General features: G+C 41.2%; 1 protein-coding gene across 4 annotated transcripts in view; it reads left to right on the top strand.

The window, feature by feature from the left end:
- Nucleotides 1-3023: 3023 nt before the first annotated feature.
- Nucleotides 3024-22655, top strand: part of ITGB4 (integrin subunit beta 4) — an 83837-nt gene continuing 64205 nt past the window's right edge. For 3 of the 4 annotated variants that reach the window (XM_083351353.1, XM_083351354.1, XM_083351351.1), the window contains exon 1: nt 3024-4077. The gene's annotated coding sequence lies outside the window, so the exon portion shown is untranslated. Of the gene's footprint in view, nt 4472-22655 lie in introns of all 4 variants that reach the window. The other variant, XM_083351352.1, reaches the window with a different exon arrangement.

Genomic DNA, 22655 nt, shown 5'->3' with positions numbered 1-22655 from the left:
TACTGCTAAGCACATTGATTTGTGCTTTAGATTGTAAGCCGCCCTGAGTCTTCGGAGAAGGGCGGGATATAAATGGGATTAAAAAAAAATGAAAACCTCAGACAGGAGGAAGAGTGCCGCTGGGCAGGCAGGTGTCTTGCTCAGCTGTGGCTTGGGGGGCACTTTCTCCAGTGCCATTGTAACTTCAAACAGTCATCAAGCGAACTGTTGTAAGTTGAGGACTACCTGTACTTCATCATTTTTTTCCTTTTTTTTTTTGGTCATCAAGTTTTTGGAACCTTGCTAGGTGACTGGTGGTACTTGGATGTTGCCATATCCTAAAAGTGGTACAATGGGTGAAAAGGTTGAAAAGCCCTGCTCTAAGCAGCCCGGATCTTAAAATCATAGCACAGAATTGCATGGAGGAGGCAATTTAAAACCAGGGATCTCCAATCTGCAGCCTTAGGCTGCATGCAGTTCTCTGAGTCCTTTTCTGCAGCCTGCAGCAACAGCTTTTGTAAGAGCTGAAGACACCACCTAACAAGATCAAAGCCCTGAGTGCTGCACCAACATGCAGACTGGGTCACCAGAAACACTCAGAGCAGCCTCACCAGGTTTCCTCAACTAAACCAAGCAGACTTCCTGAAGCAGGACTTATTAGCCAAGCCATGAACCTGGGGACCCAATTCCCGCCCTCCCCCCCCCCAGCAGTGCTAGCCAGCCTTTGTAAACTTCTGCCCCCTTTTATACTCTGTGGTGGGCACTGATTTGGAGGCAAGGCTGAAGGCTGTCTGAATGAGCAGCAGAGAGGATTACTTGGCCAGGCAGGGAAGATGGGCTAGAACAGAGGTGCCCAAAAGGTTATGTGGAGAGAGGTTTTTCCACAGACCAGAGGGGGCGTGGTTTTGCATCTTGTGGATGGGGCTTTCCTTGTTTGTGCGGACTGGTTGCTGGCATGCCGCAGCCTGGTACTAGTCTACGGACCAGAGGTTGGAGACACCTGGGCTAGAATAATGTGGCTGTGGCGTTATCTTCTACCAACCCAAGAGCGGGAAAGGCAGCAAGTATATGAGCAGGGGTAGGGAGGCAAGAAGCAGGCAGGCAGGCAGGCAGGCAGGCAGGCAGGCAAGCAGGAAGGAAGGAAGGAAGGAAGGAAGGAAGGAAGGAAGGAAGGAAGGAAGGAAGGAAGGAAGGAAGGAAGGAAGGAAGGAAGGAAGGCTTTGCTTCAGAAGGGGAAGGAACCAAAGGATGAGTTTCCTGGATTATAACATCCTAGATAGGATCTTGGGAAAATATTACATATCAACTTAATAATAATGTTAAATATGAGGTTTTTTTTACTAAAGCAAAATCTGCTATCTAAGTGACCAAAATGAAATAGATCTGTTTGTTCAGTTTCTTAGTCAGGTGTTTAATAATAATAATAATAATAATAATAATAATAATAATAATAATAATAATAATAATAATAATAATAAACAAAAATAACAACAAACAACAACAACAACGATGATGATGATGATGATGTTGGAAGGGGACCTTGGAGGTCATCTAGTCTAACCCCCTGCTCAGGCAGGAAACCTTATACCAGGGGTGTCAAACTCAATTTCATTGAGGGCCGCATCAGCATTGCAGTTGCCCTCAGAGGGCCGGGTGGGTATGGCCAGGGTGGGCGTGGCCTACTGGGTGGGTGTGGCTAGAGTGCATATGGCCTACTGGGTGGGCATGGCCAGCTCTACATCGTTCGCATCAAGGGTGCCTATGGGGGCCTGGGCAGGAGTGGGACAGATCTGAGGGTCTCTGGCAGAAGGAGGGTCTCTGGGCCAGGGCCAAGGCAGTGGGAGCCGTTCCCTCACTGTTTCCAGGATGGCTTCGCGGGCCACATGAAACCACTTCGCGAGCCGGATCCGGCCCCCGGGCCTTGTGTTTGACATGTCTGCCTTATACCATTTCAGACAAATGGCTGTCCAGTCTCTTCTTAAAAACTTCCAGTGTTGGAGCATCCACAGCTTCTGGAGGCAGGTTGTTTCACTGGTTAATTGTTCTAACTGTCAGGAAGTTTCTCCTTAGTTCTAGGTTGCTTCTCTCCTTGATTAGTTTCCATCTGTTGCTTCTTGTCCTGCTTTCGGACGCTTTGGAGAATAGCTTGGCTCCCTCTTCTTTGTGGCAGCCCTTGAGGTATTGGAACACTGCTATCTTGTCACCCCTGGTCCTTCTCTTCGTTAAACTACACATACCCAATTCCAGCAGCTGTTCCCTATATGTTTTAGCCTCCAATCCCCTGATCATCTTTGTTGCTCTTCTCTGTACTCTTTCTAGAGTCTCAATTGATCTTCAGTGCGGTGATATTCTTCGTTTTCTTAATTTTTGACTCAGTAGAGACTTTTGAATAGATTGACATCCCTGGAGAGTGGTTTCCCTGAAATCAGAGGGTTACCAATGTCCTTTCCCTCCTTGAGTTCAACACAGCTGGAAATACGATTTCCAAATGAAAATCAGCAAAAGGGAAAAGATCAAGTTCTCTTATTTTCCCTTCCAGCGCTCTTTTTCTAGTGAAGATTTGAATATCTATGGTTCCTTTAGGTACGTCATTAGGAAGAACTACATATAATTAACGCTACTTTGAACTTTAACGGCTGTCCCATTAGGGTAGGGATGGTGAGCAATTGTGACTAACTTTGATGTAAGATACTGGATGTGCAGAGGCTTATCTACAGCATAGTCATTTCAGATTTATGAGTTTGGTGCGAATATATGCTATTAATGAGTTCCTGCTGGTGGCACAACATTACCACACAAAGAGAACACCTCCACCAACAAAGTGACAGGGCAGAAGGAAACCTTTTGCTATCTTTCTTGTTTTGTTTTGTTTTTGCCGACTGCTTTAGATCTTGTGATTTTAGAGGGTGTGATAGAAGAAGGGGAAGTGCTTGCCCTACATTAGACCACACGGAGAGACTTGGGATTCCCAACTTTGAACAGAGCTGGCTTTTTAAGGAAAGGAATCTGTTGTCATCTTAAGGTTCCTAGAATTTGGTCTTACAAGGCTAGAATTGTATCCAAGGGAGCCAGCCATCAACTGCCTTAACAGCAAGTTAAGGCAAGCAATTCAGCAAGTTAGTCACATGAAGTCTGCAAACACTGGGAAACTGGATGGATCACGGTTTTGGTCCAAGAATACGGTAGACTGAATCAAGAGACTGCATACATCTTTGCTGCCCTTTCACCCACTAGATATACAAAAAAGAGGATGCCTAGCCATCAAGCTTTACTCCGGCTGTGGAGGAAGCAGAACATTGGAGACTGTTGATTCTGCTACAGCTTTTGGTGACCTTTTCTCAGAGGGTGGTCCTTGGATACAAATAACAGAAAAGAAAAACCATCTTGCTTCGGTAGCACTGGGAATTTGTAAGGAAAGATAGATAGATAGATAGATAGATAGATAGATAGAGAGAGAGAGAGAGAGAGAGAGAGAGAGAGAGAGAGAGAGAGAGAGAGAGAGAATGAATTGGAAAATGAACTTCAAAAGCCATCCAGCAATCTTTCTTTCAGCAACAGAATGCCAATGAAATATTAAGGAACTAGAAGAATTTGTCCTGGGGCACCTTAAAAGCAAAGAGGTTTGTTTTCATATCCTTACTGTCGAGCAAACCTTTCTGTTGCACAAGTAGAGTTGGGTTGGGCTATGTCTCGATGCTTAGCATCCACCCTTTTCCTGTGGGTGGGAACCTCAAAAAAAAATACTGGGAAGAAATGGAGAAGAGATTTGGCTATGCGGGCTGTTCTTGCCCACGCAGGTGTGCATAATGCGCAGGAATGCCAGACAGACCTGAGTCACAGGTAACCTCCCCTGCATGCATACAACACACCTAATCACACCTGAGATAAAGAGAAAACTACTTCTTTCCGACTTTACTTGCCTAACAGCTATAGGTGCTGCTACTAGGAACTCTTCCTGGAGAAAAGAAAAACAAGCCTGAGGGAGTTCTAAAAAAAAACAAACAAAAAAACCAACGGTGGCAGCAGCCACAAAAAGGTGAAGGGGGTGGAAAGGTGTGAGACAATCCTGCATCAGAAGCAACCAGGAGGCTTGAAGAGGTGGGTCAAATTGATGAGCCCCTTCCTTCCTTCCTTCCTTCCTTCCTTCCTTCCTTCCTTCCTTCCTTCCTTCCTTCCTTCCTCATTTCAACTTTTCATCTGAAATAAAACTGGACTATGCAAAAGTGGGAGGAGAGGAAGAGCCAGGGGGAGTCAGGATAAGCCAACCTTACATTTGAAAATGACAATGCAGCAATGAAACGAGCCTCTCTCTCTCTCTCTCTCTCTCCCCCCAAACACACACACACACACACACACACACACACATATGCACACCGCACGCACACACGTACATCCCTTGTCACTGAGGAAGTTGTTGGCTGGATGTGTGGGTGACTGTTCTTTGGATTGTTGCACAGGATTTGGACTTTGAAATGGACCCAGCATGAATGAGGTTTGTGGCACAATCTTTTTGTTCTCAGTCCCTGCATTTATTTTTGATTATTTGTTTATTTATATTACTTTTTTTTAAAAAAAATATATGTAATGATTAATCAGAGAGAAAAGTGAAAAGAAACACAGGGCTTCATGCACAGGTAAGCAAGCAGACAGAACAGTTAAGGTAGTTCTGTGCTTTTTTTTCTACTTTAAAGTTAGACTGTAAGTTGCCCTCGTTGCAGTTTGAACTTGGCACAAGTTCTTGATCAGCCAGTTTGATGCCGCAAAACAGACCGTTTCCCCCCCCCCACTCGCTCTCTTGCTGGGAGACTCCTTTTTATCTGAATTAACCAGGCTAGTCATGTAATTCCTTTGCATCCACATACCCGTGCAATTTCTCTTTCTCTGTGTGTACATTTCCAGAGTACATTAGGAAATTACAGGGAAGAAGAAAGGTGAACTTTCCCTGAGTGAGGATGTTAACATTTCCCCTTCACAATATTCTTGGGTTTTTAACAACTTCATAGCAAGCAGACACTGGGGCAGTAAAGCTGAACTTGGCATGGCAGTACAGTGAGAAACAGTTTTCCCTAATTAATCAGTTCCAACTTGTCGTGCCATTTGTTCAATTTGTTAAAAGTGGAGAAGAACCAGGGTGGGGGAGAGGAAGGACTACAGTAACTCTCCTAGCAGTTCGAAGATAAGAGATTGGGTATTTTCAATGTGTTATCAATGTTTAAGGCTCTAGACATGGATTCACATGCCATTTTTATTTCTCTTAAGCCCCGTTCTGATTTGATTGCTGTTTAATTGAGAATAACATAATGGATAATCAAAAAGAATGTACTTGTCCTGATTTCGGACGTTAATGTATTTAGGAAAGGCGTAAGAATGAGGAAGCTAAGTAGATTAACAGCGTGCATGAGATTTAAGATCATTTGGATGGATTGTTTGAATGTGAGAAGTAGTTTAAAATAGATAAAGCAGCAGATCTGGAAGAAGGACGGATAAAAGTGAGGTTATAGGATGATGGGCAGATATGAGATTAGTCTGCATATAAGGAAGTCACTAAAGATCAGCTCCAAAACTTCTAGCCAGATCTAGAGCTCAACTATAATATGGATGACTGCGAATTAAAAAGTGAATTTAAGAACATATTCATAGTGTATTTCTCTTTACCACTAAGCTCACTTTCAGGTTAGAGAGACACCTTGGATGTTAGCTGAGGAAGGATTCAGCTAGCTACCAACATTTGTTCTTGTTTGCAATATTACCGTAGATATCAATTTTTCTCTAACGGAAAAACTACCAATGTATTGTCTGCAATGCCAATTGATTATATCTCTATAAATTATTGGAAAAACAGCAGCCATGGCAATAGGTCACATTTCAGATCTCCCAGAACTGTTCCTGAGTTCTCCCCCATATAAAAGTTGTCAAAATGTCATACATTTTGGTAATTTGGGAAGGAGGGAATATCTCAACCACAGAAAGACAAGACTCAAATAGGTTGCTGACTCCTTTACAGTTTAGCAATACAAGACAAATCAAAAGATGTTTCTGATAAAGAAAAGAGCTGTACTGGGTTTTACTGTATATAGTTAGAGCATAGCATTTTACAACAGCCATACTTAAAGTATTATCTGTGATGTGACATCTATGACAACAGAGGAATGCAACAAAGGAAACAAGAGTTGCCTCGTGTCTCTAATTGATACCTACTTTGTATGCAAACTTGAGTCCTAGCATTTCCTTCTGTCCATTAAACACTACATCAAGCTGAACTGCAGTCATAACAAAATCTGCAAAAATAGTCTTTTAGAAAATATGTAATTTTTAGCTTTATTTATGATGAGAAGGCTGGTCATGGAAGTGTATTCATTAGCTACTGGAGAAGGAAGGAAAACGAGAATTGTCAAATGGAAAGACTGTTTGGGGGAACTGTGCTTTTATTGCTTTGTAGACAAACGAGATATTTATTTCTCTCAGTGTTTCACCTTGTATAGACTAATTTATGTTTGTTTTCAATATACTCTTCCGTGTGGGAATCTTGGTGCTCTCTGAGCTTGGTTATTGTTGTTCTATCAATACTCTTCCACCTATTTGGGCCATGTGTGGTACTGGAATGCCCATTCATGCCTCATTAGAATTTGGAATTTGTCAAAAATGGTTATCTAAGTGAAGTAATATTCTAAAAGAGTGGCAGTAGGAATTTGATGACAGGAGATCTGGAACATCTCAATATCTGGAACATTTAGGATCTAATAATTTTTTTGCATATTCTTTGCATAAAGGAATGGAAGAGGGAAATATATCTCAAGTATGTCTTCCCTAATTTTACCCAATTTATGCTATAAAATCCATGCTATAAAAGAAGAAGTTTATTTGTAGTCCCCCTGCTGGATTTCTTTTTCAGTGCAGTGGCCATGAGCAGGGCCTTCTCAGTGCCATCCCCATGCTGTCTTCAGGTTGATAAACTGAGGACAGGCCTATTCACCCAGGCTGTTCAAGGTATCTGCCTTTTAAATCATCTATTAGATTACCTATCCTTCCTATATATTTATCATTTATATATTTATTGTTTCTAACCATTTTTGGTTTTCTGGTAGTTTTAAGACTTGGTGTTGTTTCTATTTCAATAATCATAATTTGATGGATTGATGTTGCTTTTAAGAATTAAAAAATTCTGTGTTGGTCTCCTCGTGGTTACTATGATAGTAAAGAATTGCATGCTTCATGATCCACTGCCTTGTGAGCTTCAGTTGTATACTGTCCAGGATCATCTTCTGATAGGACTTTGATGCAATAACGCCTTTGTAATTGTGGAAGAACATTGGTATGGACTTCTTGTTCCGATGTCTTTGTCTGGAAATAATTTCCTTGGGGATTGATTGATTGATTGATTGATTGATTGATTGATTGATTGCTTTTATATGGCCACCCATCTGGGCAGCATACACATTTCCATTCTGAAGTGTAGTATGACCTGTGCTGCCAGTGGTTTCGTGCAGACTCACTCTACTTGCATCCTGAAGTCATAACATAACATAACATAACATAACATAACATAACATAACATAACATAACATAACATAACATAACATAACATAACATAACATAACATAACATAAACATAACATAACATAACATAACATAACATAACATCCTGAAGTCATAACATACCTACTACATAGGAACTCACAATTTCTTTTGTGTTCCAAAATAAGATTTTTTAAAAATTTTTTTAAAAAAGAGATGGTACAATGCTAAGTTGCATCCTGACCTTTTGGCAGTCTTTGTCTGTCCCTGCCTCTTGTGCCATTTGTAATATTGTCTCTATGTACATCAGAAACCTCTATTTGTATCTTGCAAGTGGATTATCTCTTTTTTAAAAATTTTCTCTTTTTAGCTGCAAAATGTTCTCTAGGTCATTATAACTTTTTTTATTTTTCTCTTTCTCCCTCCCTCCCTCCCTCCCTCTGCTATACGGTACTTCCTCCTTTGAGGTGACTGTCCTATTGACCTCTGTTTCAAATGCTGATCTTTTTCCTTACATTTTCCATCTGCCAAGGCTTTTGATGCAAGAGCTGAAATGACTTCAAATGTTGCCAGGTGTTGCACCATCTTCTTGTGTCTTTTTTTCCCCCTCCTCTCAAAGACAAATTTGTACAGGAACATGTTATCATTCCATGTCTTTCCATATACTGGATGGTGAAGTTGATTGGATTTAAACAGAAGCTTTAAGAAAGTAACAAAATAGGTAGGAGATATCTTGCCCTATGTCTGAAAGCATCCAAGCCTTTGACAAGTTTTTTGGTGGATAAATGTTGAACAATTGTATTCAATTCAACTCCATGTCTTCTCATGGACTTAGTTTCATTGTTTGTTCCTAACAGTAGTGTATGATGGGAGTGAAGCATGCATGAGAATAAAGGAAATGCCTAGCAAATGGTTTAACACTGGAATAAATGCATGATGTCCCCTTGTTTGTTTGTCTGTTTATGGGTAGGCACAAAAGGCATCGTGCAAAGTTATTAGGGGACACAAATGTGCATACACTTTAGTATGCAAGACAGTGCCTCCTTGTTGGCTGAGAACCCAAAAGATTTGCAGCAAATGTTAAATGAAAGGATGCGATCAATTCTGTAAAATAGTTCTGAAAATTAATGTAGTAAAAAATCAAGGTAATTGTTTTTGGCCCAGACAATTGAGTGAATGGCTGCAAACTATATATTGATGGCAAAAATTAGAGTAGATGCATGGTAGAATGTTTATTAAAGATCAAATGGATGGAAACATTTGAAAATTATTAAATATTGGTAGAAAAGTAGGGAATAGTAGGAGGTCTGTTGAGCGATGTTGTGCTTCAGAGTTTAGTGACCATGGTCATAAGGAGGCTATTAGACTGCTAAGAGGACAATTTGATAAATTAATGGCAGATCAAGTGGCAACCAATCTGCGGTTTGCTAGGCACAATACTTTTTGCAACGCTAATAAACCAGGCAGATGGTTAGCTTATAGACTGAGGAAAAAACAAAGGGCCTCTAATATAGATAAGATTGAGTATAAAGGAACGGTTGTGTTTCAACAGAATCTTATTAAGGATGCTTTTGTGGATTTTTATTCGAAATTATATACTAAAGAGGAAATTATTGTAAAAGATATTGATATATACTTGGAGAATGCTAGCATCCCGGTTCTTACGCAAGTACAAAAAGAGGGGATTAATCAACTGATTACAGAAGAAGAAATTCTTACAGCAATTAAGGAACTGAAGGTGGATAAAGCGCCAGGCACGGATGGCTTGACTGCGGCCTATTATAAAAATTTACAATTTGAGATGATAAAGCCGTTAAAGGAACTGTTTCAGACAATTCAGAGGGGGGGAAAGGTGCCACCGTCTTGGAGAACAGCTTTTATCTCTTTGATTCCGAAGGAAGACCAGGATGCTACTCAAGTTAAAAATTACAGACCGATATCGCTTTTAAATACAGATTATAAGATATTTGCTAAGGTTTTGGCTAATAGACTGATGAGGGTTCTGCAACAGGTGATTCATGGGGATCAAACGGGGTTTATTAGTGGTAGGCAAATGAAAAATAATGTGAGACATATAGTTGATGTGTTAGAGTTTTTGGAAAGGCACAACCAGATCTCTGCAGCGCTAATCTTTTTAGATGCTGAAAAGGCCTTTGATCAATTGAATTGGCAATTTTTGTTGAAAGTTTTAGATAAAATGGATTTTGGGGAAAATTTTTTACAGCCGATTAGGGCATTATATCAAAAACAAACTGCCCGAATCATAGTTAACAATAGCCTGACAGCAGCATGTAATATTGAGAAGGGCACAAGGCAAGGGTGTCCGTTATCGCCCTTGTTATTTGTGTTAACATTAGAGATACTATTGGTTAAGATTCGGAACTCGGAAAAAATTAAGGGGATACAAGTTGGAGATCAGGACTATAGATTGAGAGCATTTGCAGATGATCTGGTTGTTACAGTGACCCAGCCAGAGAACTCTGTTGTGGACCTGATGGAGATAATAACACAATATGGGAAGGTTTCTGGATTTAAGGTAAATACACAGAAAACTAAAATTTTGGCTAGAAATATGACAGTTTCACAGAAGGCTCTCTTAGAAGGATTAACTGGATTTGAGATTGTTAAAAGGGTTAAATATCTGGGGGTGATTTTGTCGCCCTCTAATACAAAGCTATATAAAAATAATTATGAAAAACTATGGGGGAAAATTCAAAAAGAATTGGAGAGTTGGCAAAAATTGCAATTGTCTTTGTTGGGACGGATTGCAGCAGTGAAAATGAATGTCCTGCCCAAATTTTTATTTTTGTTTCAAATGATACCGATTCTTAAGAAAGATTCTAACTTGGAGGAATGGCAGCGTGGTATCAATAAATTTGTGTGGGCAGGGAAAAAGCCACGAGTTAAACTTAAGATTATGCAGGATACTCGCGAGAGAGGTGGCCTTAAATTGCCTAATTTTAAATTATATTATGAAGCTGCTGCATTAGTAGGAATAAGCGATTGGATTAATTTGACGCAATTGAGGTTATTAAATCTTGAGGGCCACGATTTGTTGTTTGGCTGGCATGCATATTTGTTGTATGACAAGAAGGTAGATACTGTGTTTAGGATGCATATTTTAAGACAGGCATTGCTGAGAGTTTGGAAGAAGTATAGACATAAGCTAAGCAGCAAGATACCATTGTGGGCAATTCCAAAACACGCAATAGAAAATATACATGCTGGTTTCAAACATGATGTGACTACGTACAAGGAAATTTTAAGCCTGGAAAGGAATGTTTGGTGTTTGAAATCATATAGCCTCTTGCGAGAAGAGAAGGTTGTTCAAACTTGGTTTCAATATATTCAATTACGGGCCAGGTGGAAAGAAGACCAGAAAAATGGATTTACAATGACTGATGAAAATCTGATAAAGCAGATTAGAAATCAGGGACCAGCACATATTAAACGGATATATCTTGCATTGATAGAGATTGACTCGGAAACAGAGCTTGTTAAGGATTGTATGATAAAATGGGCCCAAAATATCCAGGAAGTTATTACAATGGACACATGGGAAAAGATTTGGGTGAGGAACGTAAAATTTACTCAAGCTCAAAATCTAAGAGAGAACTTTTACAAAATGTTTTATAGATGGCATCTAGATCCTAAAAAGCTTGCAAGTATGTATCCGAATTATCAGCCTAAATGTTGGAGGTGTGGTGATGAAGATGCAACATATTTTCACATATGGTGGACATGTAAGAAGGTTAAAGCTTTTTGGATAAAAGTCTGGTGGAATATGCAGAAGATTTTTAAACAGAGGATAAAGTTTTGTCCGCAACTTTTTTTGTTGGGAATAATTGCAGACGCTACAGTTGTGGACACCAAGCTGATGTTGAACTTAATTACGGCGGCAAGACTTTTGATAGGCCAATATTGGAAGAAAGAGGAACTGCCGACCATAGAAGAGTGGACTTTAAAGGTTTCCGACCTGGCAGAGATGGCGAAGATTTCGGCCTATTTGAAAGATCATTCGCAAGAACGTTATATTATGGAATGGAGAAAATGGATTGAGTTTATCCAGAACAAGTATAGGGTTAAGAAGTTTTATGTAGCATTCGAATAAGTCTTCTTTCGTTTTTTTTTTTCTTATCCTATATAAGCTAGAGAGTGATGGATTTTAGAATTTATAGTTGTTAGTATATGGTTGTTTATGATTGCCTTTTTATATATATATACCTTGTATTTAGCTCTGGGAAGTCGGGGGGGGGAGGGAGGGGGGGAGGGAGGGAGGTTGGGGGGAGGTAGGGGGGGAGCAGGGAGGGGGAAGGGTTTTTTTTAAAGGAAAACTGTATTTTAAAACTTTTCAATAAATTCTGAAACCCAACCATGGTCATAAATTCTGAAACCCAACACTATTCATCAGATACCAGCCATGAAATAGTCAGGGGTCCACAACCTATGGGCCATGGCCCACTACCTGTTTGTGGCCTATAGGTGATCTATGGTGTTGTTGGTGCTCTCTGAGCTTGGTTGTTTGCTTGCTGACATTTCTTTACCCATCTAGGTAATATTATCAGCACTAGTGACTGTGGGCTTTGCTTCCTCTTTATATACAGTAGCTTGCCCTTCCAGTGTTGCTGCAGATGCGGTTTTCTAAGGAGAAAGATATGGAAAAAGATAGTGAATGGTAGTGGTATATTCTAAATTACTGCGTTTCTTTTACTTTCATTTTATTTTAAACTTTAAATTTATTTTATTGATTACTCATTCCTTTCCTACACTTTGTACATTATTGTTTATGCTAAAAGTGAATAATGTGATAGGTACGTATGTGGATAAAAAGATACATTACTCTTCCGCCATCTATCTAGCTTTTAGAAAGGAAACCATATATTTTTGGATGTGTAGTTTTACTGTTTGTTTAAATCAGGTGTGGGCAACCTGCAATCCTAGGAGTACAGTGCAGCTTTTGAGTTTTTTTGTCTTGAACTCTTCACCAAAAATAAAAATCAGTGTTGAGGTTTTCTACCATGTTAAGGCAGGAAACAAACGGCAAAATGGTGTAAACCCTAAAACAAAATTATCACAATTAAAAAGAGCTTCCCCAAACAGGAAAACTCAGAAAATGTCATCCCAGCTGCCGAAACGTGACATAACCCTCCTAGTTTGTAACATCTCTCAGGCCTATCACTGACTTAAATATCATAACCTTTTTGCCTTTTTTGAAGTTTCAAGAGTGCCAGGAACTGATATCAGAGGGAGAAGAAGGTAGCATTCATTTTTTTTAATCAAACCCTGAAACAAGAGATAAATCTGGGTGTTAACCATACCGACCATGGAGAGATCTTACATTTCATAAGCTCTATGCCACTTTTAAGTGCCTAAGAATGAAGCCAGTAGCAATTTGGCCTTCAGGATACAAATTTCAAGGGGGATGCATGTGCAAAACTGTTGTCCAACAGCCTAGCAGAGCTACAAAAGACAAAAAAAAATATGCCCAAAGACAGACAGGGTGGGAAAGAAAGTGTGCTGACACTGAGTCCTTTCATAGCTTCTGGGATCTGGGCGTAACAAAAGAGCTGTTGTATCACTCCCTTGTTGTAATGCTGACTGATTCTTGCCCAGCACGTTGAAAAGTTCATTTTGCAGAAACATACAAGTTGGAACAGCTGTCAGAGTACAAAAGCTTAAACATACAAGATGGAAAAATTAACAAAGGATCCCCCAGACAAGCAGGCAAATAAGGGAAAAGAAATTGGAGAAGGCATATAATTCCTTACGTGTTTTCTTCTTCTTTTCTTTGATTTTGTTTTCCTGGTTGTTCTGGGATTTGAAGTCCACAAATCGTAAAATTGCCAAGTTTGGAGATCCCTATTCTAGATTTTACACATCTAAAAGGTTTTGATATAAGTCTTTTAACTTTCCTAAAAACAAACCAAAAACTATGCAAAGAGAAATAGTCAATTTATCATCAAATCATGGCAGCATGAACTTAGGGACTCTCAGAACCAGAAGAATGTGGTCAGAGGGCTGCCACATGGGTATCCAACCCTAGGTTAGAAGATAATCAATCTAAAGCATAGGCTGGCAAAAATTTTTCAGACTGAGTTGCATTTTGTATTATTTTAGTCTCCGACAATGCCTCCAGTTCAGTTTGCTGCTGAAAATGGTCTGGGAACTGAAAATGTGGCAATGGTGGGAACTTGTAGTGTGTCCATGGTGGAAACTCTGGGAACTTGTAGTTCTCCAAGTGTTGATGAATGTCACCCTCTCACAGGCCTAGGTAAAGTAGGCCAACGGTGGCAGATATTGGAAGTTGTGGTTCAACAATATTAGAAGGCCACAAGTTGCCTACCTATCATCCGTAGTGTTCAGAAGATACTTTCCAGCACTTGACTTGGGATGTTCTGCATGCAAAGGAGGTATCTCCACTACAGTGTCGTCCAGATGCTAGTTCTGTTTCCCTAATTACAGGGGGAAAAATGTATCCATAGCCATTTACGTTCAGCTGGGCACACCGGTGTAGACTTTTTGTTTAACAACTGTTTACAAAGTATATTGCTCTGACCATTTTAATTGTATCAAAAGCTGGCCTTGGATCACACCTAATGTTCACCACCCCCTTTACCTACAGAAATTTCACTACGTGGGCACACTTATAAAATCACTCCTATTTAGCATCAATTAATGATTTCTGAAATATTTAGTAAAGGTTTTTTTTTTATTGTGGATGACTTACTTCACTACTTTATACAGCTGGAAGGTAGCATTGTATGCTTTGGGATAACCAGTAGTGGAACTTCTGTCTTCAGGGCACTGGTTATTGAGCTGTTGCTTTGTGTTTTTTGTTTTGTTTTGTTTTTCACATTCAGTGGCCATGGACTGGAATGTGCTAAAGAACAGAGTATCCACTGAATTTATACCTTGATCAAATGTATTTATTTGTTTGTTAAATTTATTTGTCCCCATCTTGCCATGGGGCTATTGCCCCATGCATGGCAAATGCCACAGAACCATGATTAGTGACATCACTGCAATAGAAATGTGTTATGCAGACCATAAATGATTTTATTCTTTTCCTTTATAGCAACTAGGTTCGGTATTGCAGATATAAGGAAAATCACATGCGTCATTTTATTAGGTTCCTTTTTTTTAAAAACAAAACAAAACAAAACACCATACAAAATCACATTAATTGCACACCCTCCTGTAAGAATGCATATTCTAGGGAGGCAGTAGAGCAGACATGTCAAACACAAGGCCCGGGGGCCGGATCCGGCCCGCGAAGTGGTTTCATGTGGCCCACGAAGGCATCCTGGAAAAAGTGAGGGAACGTCCTCCACTGCCTTGGCCCTGGCCCAGAGACCCTCCTTCTGCCAGAGACCCTCAGATGTGTCCCACTCCTGCCCAGGCCTCCATAGGCACCCTTGATGTAAACGATGTAGAGCTGGCCACGCCCACCCAGTAGGCCATATGCACTCTAGCCATGCCCACCCAGTAGGCCACGCCCACCCTGGCCATACCCACCCGGCCCCCTGAGGGCAACCACAATGCTGATGCGGCCCTCAATGAAATTGAGTTTGACACCCCTGCAGTAGAGAGATGGCATCATTTTTCACACAGATAGATTAGGACTACTCCGTCAATCTGCAAAATATGCAGGGCAACCAGCAAGATGATTCCTAAAACTCTAACTCTTGGTTCCCATCTAAAGGTCATCTGGATTTTTTCAGCTCGGGCTATTAGCCCAGAACTAAATAACACATTGAAACTTAGGCTCCTCCACTCTCAAATCATAACTCATTACTAGCATCATTGAAGAGAGGAAATAAAGGATAATCATAACTTTCCCCCTCTTTGCATAGCATTCCCATGTCCCAGAAGGGAAGTCAAAACATACTGACGAGCACTCTCGCAACACACCAGAGGGAGAAGTGCAAAATTCAGTCTCTAGCTAGTCCTAACCTTCCTTTTCTTCCTTTATTTTTATGGGAGGAAAATAATGTCACTAGTCGCAAATCTACCTCTTTGCTTTAACTGAAGTGTGGTATAAACACATTGTGGAGCAATGGCAGATGAACAAGAAAGAAGGAAAGCTGCAGAGGGGCGGGGATTGGCAGAGATAATTCCTACTAATGGGGAAATGGCCCTCTACCAAGCACTGCAGAGCGCCAGGCTCACAACCTGCCAAATAGAAAGTGTGTGATTTGTGCTGAGCTGAGGAGCCACAACTAAATCTGCTGATGGTGGTGTGGAGTCACAAGAGTGTGGGGTACTGATCCAAGAGCTGCACCAAATCCTTGTATGGAAGGCACTTATGATTTTACAGGCATTTTCCCCAAGGTGTCATACTGCAAGATAGAAAGACACATAACTGTGTAGTGAGAGAAAAATATCGCAGTAATGGGTTAGGATCACATGAATGTTGTACGACTTATGGCGATTAGCCCCAGCTGCATAACTGCACATATTTGGAAGGCTACCATGAAGATATGATTTCCCTCCTAGCTTTAGACCAAAGCTGAATAGGTTAGAGTGCCAAAGCTTAAGGAATGCCAATGCCGTCCCTCCTTCTGAAAAGAAAGACCACAAGAAATTTCGTTTACATTTATTCTATCTTTAACGAATCAACCTTTAGTATTATTAATACAGGATCTTAGGTACTATATTTTTGCATTGAGGCTTGGCAGTTTTTGATATAGAATAGAGTAGAGCAGAGTAGAGTAGAGTAGAGTAGACATCAGACAATATGGTCTCTGGATGCCACATATCCTTATGCCAGCACTAATAACTATGATACACTATGTGCATTGAGGGACGCGGTGGCTCAGTGGGTTAGGACGCTGAGCTTGTCGATCAGATGGTTGACAGTTTGGCGGGTCGAATCCCGAGTGCTGCATAACAGAGTGAGCACCTGTTACTCGTCCCAGCTTCTGCCAACCTAGCAGTTCAAAAGCATGTAAAAATGTAAGTAGAAAAATAGGGACCACTACGGTGGGAAGGTAACAGCGTTCTGTGCACCTTTGGCGTCTAGTCATGCCGGCCACATGACCACGGAGACGTCCTCAGACAAGCGCTGGCTCTTCGGCTTTGAAACGGAGATGAGCACTGTGCATTGATTTTGATTTTCTGACTACTTCAGAATGAACTAGGCATCAAATGAAGCCAGAACTTGTGCCAAAGTTTCCTGATGTTATTCTGGAGATAACTATATGAAGGACTAATAAGGACAATTCAAGGCTCATTGAGTGCAGTTATTTAATTAGCCTATGAAAAGTTATTTGTTGTTTTCCTCAAGCTGCCATTTTCAGCAGTGTTTGAAGTACAGGCCATTATATTAAACAAACAAATCTACAAGTGCATGGATTACCTTTAGATTAAATAAAGGGATTCACACTTTTTTCATGTTTTCCATCTTTTTGGAATGTTAAATAAGAATGTCAAGATTCTAAAGCATTTGCAAGGATAACTTTGTTGTGTAACGCAAAGCAAAAGTTAATGCCTGTCGTGGTTGTCAGGATATGTAGCTGTGCTACTGCTGAGCAATTTCCAATAACAAGTTCAAAAATATTGGCAGATACTAGACTCTATTCCTTCCTTCCTTCCTTCCTTCCTTCCTTCCTTCCTTCCTTCCTTCCTTCCTTCCTTCCTTCCTTCCTTCCTCCCTCCCTCCCTCCCTCCCTTCCTTCCTTCTGGAGGCTTACAGATTATTTGACTTTCTAACTACCGCTACCTTTATCTTATAACTAGATGGTTAACTTCATTCTTGAACTATCTGAAGTGACTATTTTATATATTATAGCTCTCCTCTTCCAGTGAATTTATGGCATTTGATTACTTTTTCCACCACAGTACATGTAATTTACTATTACCAAATTTGAGTTGACTATCTAACACAAATGCATTCCTCTAAGACTGTCTCCGGACTCAAAGGCCTCAGACCAAAAACTGGCACCATGCCATGTAGTTGTTAGTGTTTTGTACCTAAATTATATTCCTGAAAGATTACCCACGTAACTGCTCCGTCAGCAGCATCATTAGCAGAGTTGAAAGGTGTGGACTTTGCAGTGATCTGAGACGCAAATCTCTATGTAGGCCTGCAGGTTATATCTGGAACTGAGGGCATACTGTACAGCTCAGGTAAAGTCATCTCCACCCAACCTTGAGGCAGCAGAAAAATATACTAGCATAGCATTTGCTCCTTCTACTGCCAACTCCTATTGTGCCCTTTTAGTGCTTGTTCTGGTCTGCCCCTGAATAGTGGTGTTTTGATTTCAACTGCACATGACCAGACTTAGAGGTTTAGCCATCTGTCAAAATAGAAGTACCTGAAGCCTCTTGGCCAAGGTGATTTTTCAGGCTGGGGAAGTAGGGAGTTTACCAAAGCATTCAGTTTGAAAGGCAGCTGCCAAGCCCAATAGCCCGGTATCGCATATGGATCCGGGGGGGGGGGGGATCTTGATGCCAATACCAAAGTGTATCATCTTTAACTCATCTTGAAGATGCCACAGGATGTTGTTAGCTTAAGAGGAAAATTTAACAACAGGACAGCTAACGTCAGGCTGAAGCCCAAGGACAATGCCGGGTGGCTATCCTGAACCTTTTCCCCTCTACCCTCCAGCTCAGGACTGGGCAGTCTATTCTAAGAAAGCTCTGCATTGCCAAAACTCCAATCCACTAATTTTCCAAGTTGCACATTCCAGCACAGCTAAGGGCCATTTGTGGCTGTGGCAGGTGTGGGCTGGGGATGACAAGAAGACAGCATCATAAAGGGACATCCATCACAAAAGGGGAAAATAAATCCCATGCTCTGGTGTCAATAGGGAAAGGCTGTGTGCATTGGCACTCTTAAGCTGTAGCTATATAGTGGCCTCTTGAATCGTCTTATCCATAGAAGGGCCAGATATATTACATTTGGGTGCTTTTCCGCCTACTGATCCACCCTCAGGTGTTGTTCTAATGCAGGGGTGTCAAACTCAATTTCATTGAGGGCCGCATCAGCATTGCGGTTGCCCTCAGGGGGCCGGGTGGGTATGGCCAGGGTGGGCGTGGCCTACTGGGTGGGTGTGGCTAGAGTGCATATGGCCTACTGGGTGGGCGTGGCCAGCTCTACATCATTCGCATCAAGGGTGCCTATGGGGCCTGGTCAGGAGTGGGACAGATCTGAGGGTCTCTGGCAGAAGGAGGGTCTCTGGGCCAGGGCCAAGGCAGTGTGGGCCGTTCCCTCACTGTTTCCAGGATGGCTTCGCGGGCCACATGAAACCACTTCACGGGCCAGATCCGGCCCCTGGGCCTTATGTTTGACATGTCTGTTCTAATGGGTTAAAATCATAAAAGTACTCTGTAAGTGCAGACAGAGAATGGAAAGATCTTCAATATATGATTCTGCAGACTTTAGGAAGGCAAAATACGGAGATATACCGGTATACTGGTACAAACCAGGATTGTGGGGGGAGGGGGAGATAAATTAAAAAAACTTCCCTGTCAGGCTCAAGTATTCCCAATGGGAGATAATCCCTATGAGCTGCTACTAGTCAGGCTGAACCTCTTCACTCTCCTTAGATGGTCCAGCTGTAGAGTTCTTACTCCAGAGAGCCTCCTTCTATTAAAGAACCCAAATCAATAGATACAAAAAGGGGTTTATTAAGAAAGGCTGGTTGGAGAGAGATGGTTTTGTTCTGCTGTTTGGTTCTGGGTTCATAAACAGACTGTTCTTTGTTCCTGTTTTGTTGTCCGTCCGTCCCCCCCCCCCAACACTTATTTTTATTTTTAAAGAAAGTGGGGAAGAAGTGAAAGCTAGCCTCTTCATGCTCAGTTATGGACAATTATAAATGCTGCATCTAGCTAACAATTTAGAAATTATCTAGGGGCTAAACCCACCTTCCTTAACTGTTCTTGATGGAGTGATAAAGGCAGATTCTGTTTTTGTATGGATGGAATTTTGTGGCAGAGGCTCTTCTTGAAATAAAAGCTGGGTCAATCTATCCAGACCTTTTAGCATGGGGTCAATTCATCAGATGCTTTAAGGAGCTCTGTGGGGTCAGACCAAAGCTAGAGGCTTATCATAGAATGCCATAAGCCCTGATCATTCTTTTGTGCAGCTTTTATATCTCTGAGAAATGTACATCTGTAGGCATGTCTGGACTTGAAATCTGTGGTCTGTTGTTCTATTTTTAAGTGACCATCGTACACACATGAACTGCGTAACTGGCATCTTAGAAGAGGGTACACTAGAGTAACACAGCTTTTCCAACTGGGTGCCCTCTAGATGAGCTGGTGTAATAATTTGTGTTGCTATGGTTGCAGGGCATACGGAAAGTTACAGGAGGACACTGAAACTTTCTATCTGGAGGAGAGACTGAATTAAATATTGATGAACTAACTAAATCAAATATTGATTTGATTCACACATACAACTTTGCAACATGTTTTGTGTTAGCATTGACATTTATTAAGCATTGCCGATCTCTCCCCTTAAAATCAATTATTATTAACAAGATTTGCACAATGTGGAAGAAGTCCAAACTGTACTTAGATAGTCAAGGAAGACTCCTTCTCGTGTTTTGCACTTGCTTTCCCTTTCCCATAATAACCGTGTTTCCCAGATTGTACTATTTTTTAAAAAATTCCATTTATATCCCGCCCTTCTCCGAAGACTCAGGGCGGCTTACAAGCTTAGCAGTAGCCTTCATTCTATGTATATGCCTGCTTATTAGGGCTTTCACACACACCCCAAGCGGCATTATTACAAAGTCAGCTTAATTGCCCCCAACAATCTGGGTCCTCATTTTACCTACCTCGGAAGGATGGAAGGCTGAGTCAACCTTGAGCCTGGTGGGATGCGAACCTGCACGAATTGCAGGCAGCTGGTGTTACTTAAGGAGGCATTAGCCCACTGCTCCACCAATGCTCTTAAAAGGTACTACACTCTTTTAAGATAAAGAATAAATATCTACGCAGCCTCAGAATGTATATGTAGATGTGCTTAGTTTCCAAGCAAGAATGCTGCCAGCCTTCCATAATCTCCTCCTAGACATGTGCCATTCATGTTGTTATTTTCCTTTTTCCCTACATCATATCCTACAAACAGGTCCTTACTCTGACTGACCTTCTTCTCCAGCAGTAAGAAGATTGATCTAAACTAACTTTAGTTATATGTATTCAATATCACTTTTTATACTGCATTATATTGAATTAACGGCTCATCTATGTGCCTTCCTGAGCCTGGCTCAAAGGTGCCTTATTAACCATGCTGTAGTAACACATCTTCATGACATTGTCAGCATTAGTGTAATGGTTAAGATATTGGCCTAGAAACCAGGAAGTAGTAAGTTCTAAACTTGCCTTAGTCATGAAAGCTAGCTGGGTGACTTTGGCCCAGTCGTTTTCTCTCTGCCCAACTCACCTCACATGGCGGTTGTTGTGGGGAAAAAGAGGAGGAGGAGGAAGGAGTATTATGTATCTTTGCCACCTTGAGTTACTTATAAGATAATAAAGGCAGGATAAAAATGTAATAAATAAACAATAAATTTCAGCAGCTAGCTGAGGTTACCTAATTTTGTAGTTAGCCAATCCCAATATGTTAAAGTGGTGTTTCCATCTTCTTCAGCACGAACATTGCTCTACAAACAATTTCTGATGTTTTGTCAGCATGCATGATGGTGGCATGGTCAGGGACTGGGGCTAGGGAGCACAGGGCATTTATTGACTTTCAGTTATGATAGTTCAGATGTTGGCATGGCTTGGATACTTTCAGGTGGAGGAGGGAATGCCAGGGTTCCCATTCATAGCTTCCTATGCCAAACCCAATCACATCAGAGTGTTAACGAAAATGTTTGATGGTTATTTTTCCCATCTGGCAGGTATGAGTGGGAACACTAATGGGAAAAGAGGTGCAGCCACCAAATGCTACCCTTCAGTTAGAACTATAAGGACCTCATCATTCATTGTTAAGCCAGAAGAGAGACTGGCTACTGGGCAAGCAAATAATAGCAAGGGAGGGGAGCGCGCCTCACAAACTGGAGGAATGCACTTTAAAGCCACTACAGTACCTTCAGGATCTTTCGAGTAAGAGTCATCTAGATATTTTGGGCTTCAGTTCCCATCGACCCAGCCCACCCTGATCAGAGGAAGAAGCTTATGGTTGCTGTAACCCCAGTTGCCTAGATTGATTGCTCTGGTCTAGCAAACCTGCATGCAGTGCACATAGCCTTAAAAGATGAAAGAAAAGGAAATCAAGCAATATCTAATATGGATAGGGGATCCAAATATCCTCTTCCAAGAGCTATCAAGAATTTCTGGCAGAGGTGGTCCATGTGTTTAGTCACTGAACTGTGGATGTCAAGTACCTTCAACCATGATCCTACCGGCCCTAATCACTGAAGATTGTGAAGAAGAATAGAAGACTTCTTTGTCCTATTGAGCAGCAAAATTGTTGTTTAGCATCAAGTACTAAGATCTGGAGGTTTTCTATATCCATGATGATAATTGTTTGTTGTGGATTTACAACACGAAGCAGTCATTACTTACTTCCAAATTGCTCCTTATCCATCTCAAAGGGCTGCTGCTCAGCCCAAGAGGTGGCCCTATCACTATCTTCTGAAGGATCCTTTCACATTCATATGTAACCGGATCCTCATACTGTAATGCAGCATCCTTAACCCATCTCTAAACTGGCTAGCCATTTCATTGGATCCTAAGGTAGCCAGAGAGACATGACGATTAAGGTTATGAACTGTGACCAGGAAGACCTATGTTCAAGCTTCCATTTGACCAAACAGCTGACAGAATAACATAAGCACTATCTGTTTCATGGGATTGTTGTGGAGGGCAGAAAAATCCACAGCAATCAATTACTTTTATCAAAATATTGCACCATTTGCAAACTCGTGATACAAATTCTGCCCCCTTATGTGCCACATTGCCAGAAGAAGTGCACAAAGTTAGGCTGTGAGATGCAACGTCACAGCTCATGTTAGTAATTTTCACCCATTCACCCCTGCTTCATCCCCCACCCTCCACTCAGATGCCTATGCTTATGGGATAAAATGAAGGATGTCCTCTACAAAGGCTGCCTTGAGCTCCTACAAAAAAAGGCGAGATAAAAGTTGAAATATTAAATAAATATGGGAATTACTGGGGAAATTCTTGGTGAAATTATAGAAGGGGACAGC

The sequence above is a fragment of the Vipera ursinii genome (assembly GCF_947247035.1).
Source record: "Vipera ursinii genome assembly, chromosome: 2".
Taxonomy (NCBI): domain Eukaryota; kingdom Metazoa; phylum Chordata; class Lepidosauria; order Squamata; family Viperidae; genus Vipera; species Vipera ursinii.
Note: the sequence above shows the minus strand (reverse complement) of the source record. Positions and strands in the feature narration are given on the sequence as shown.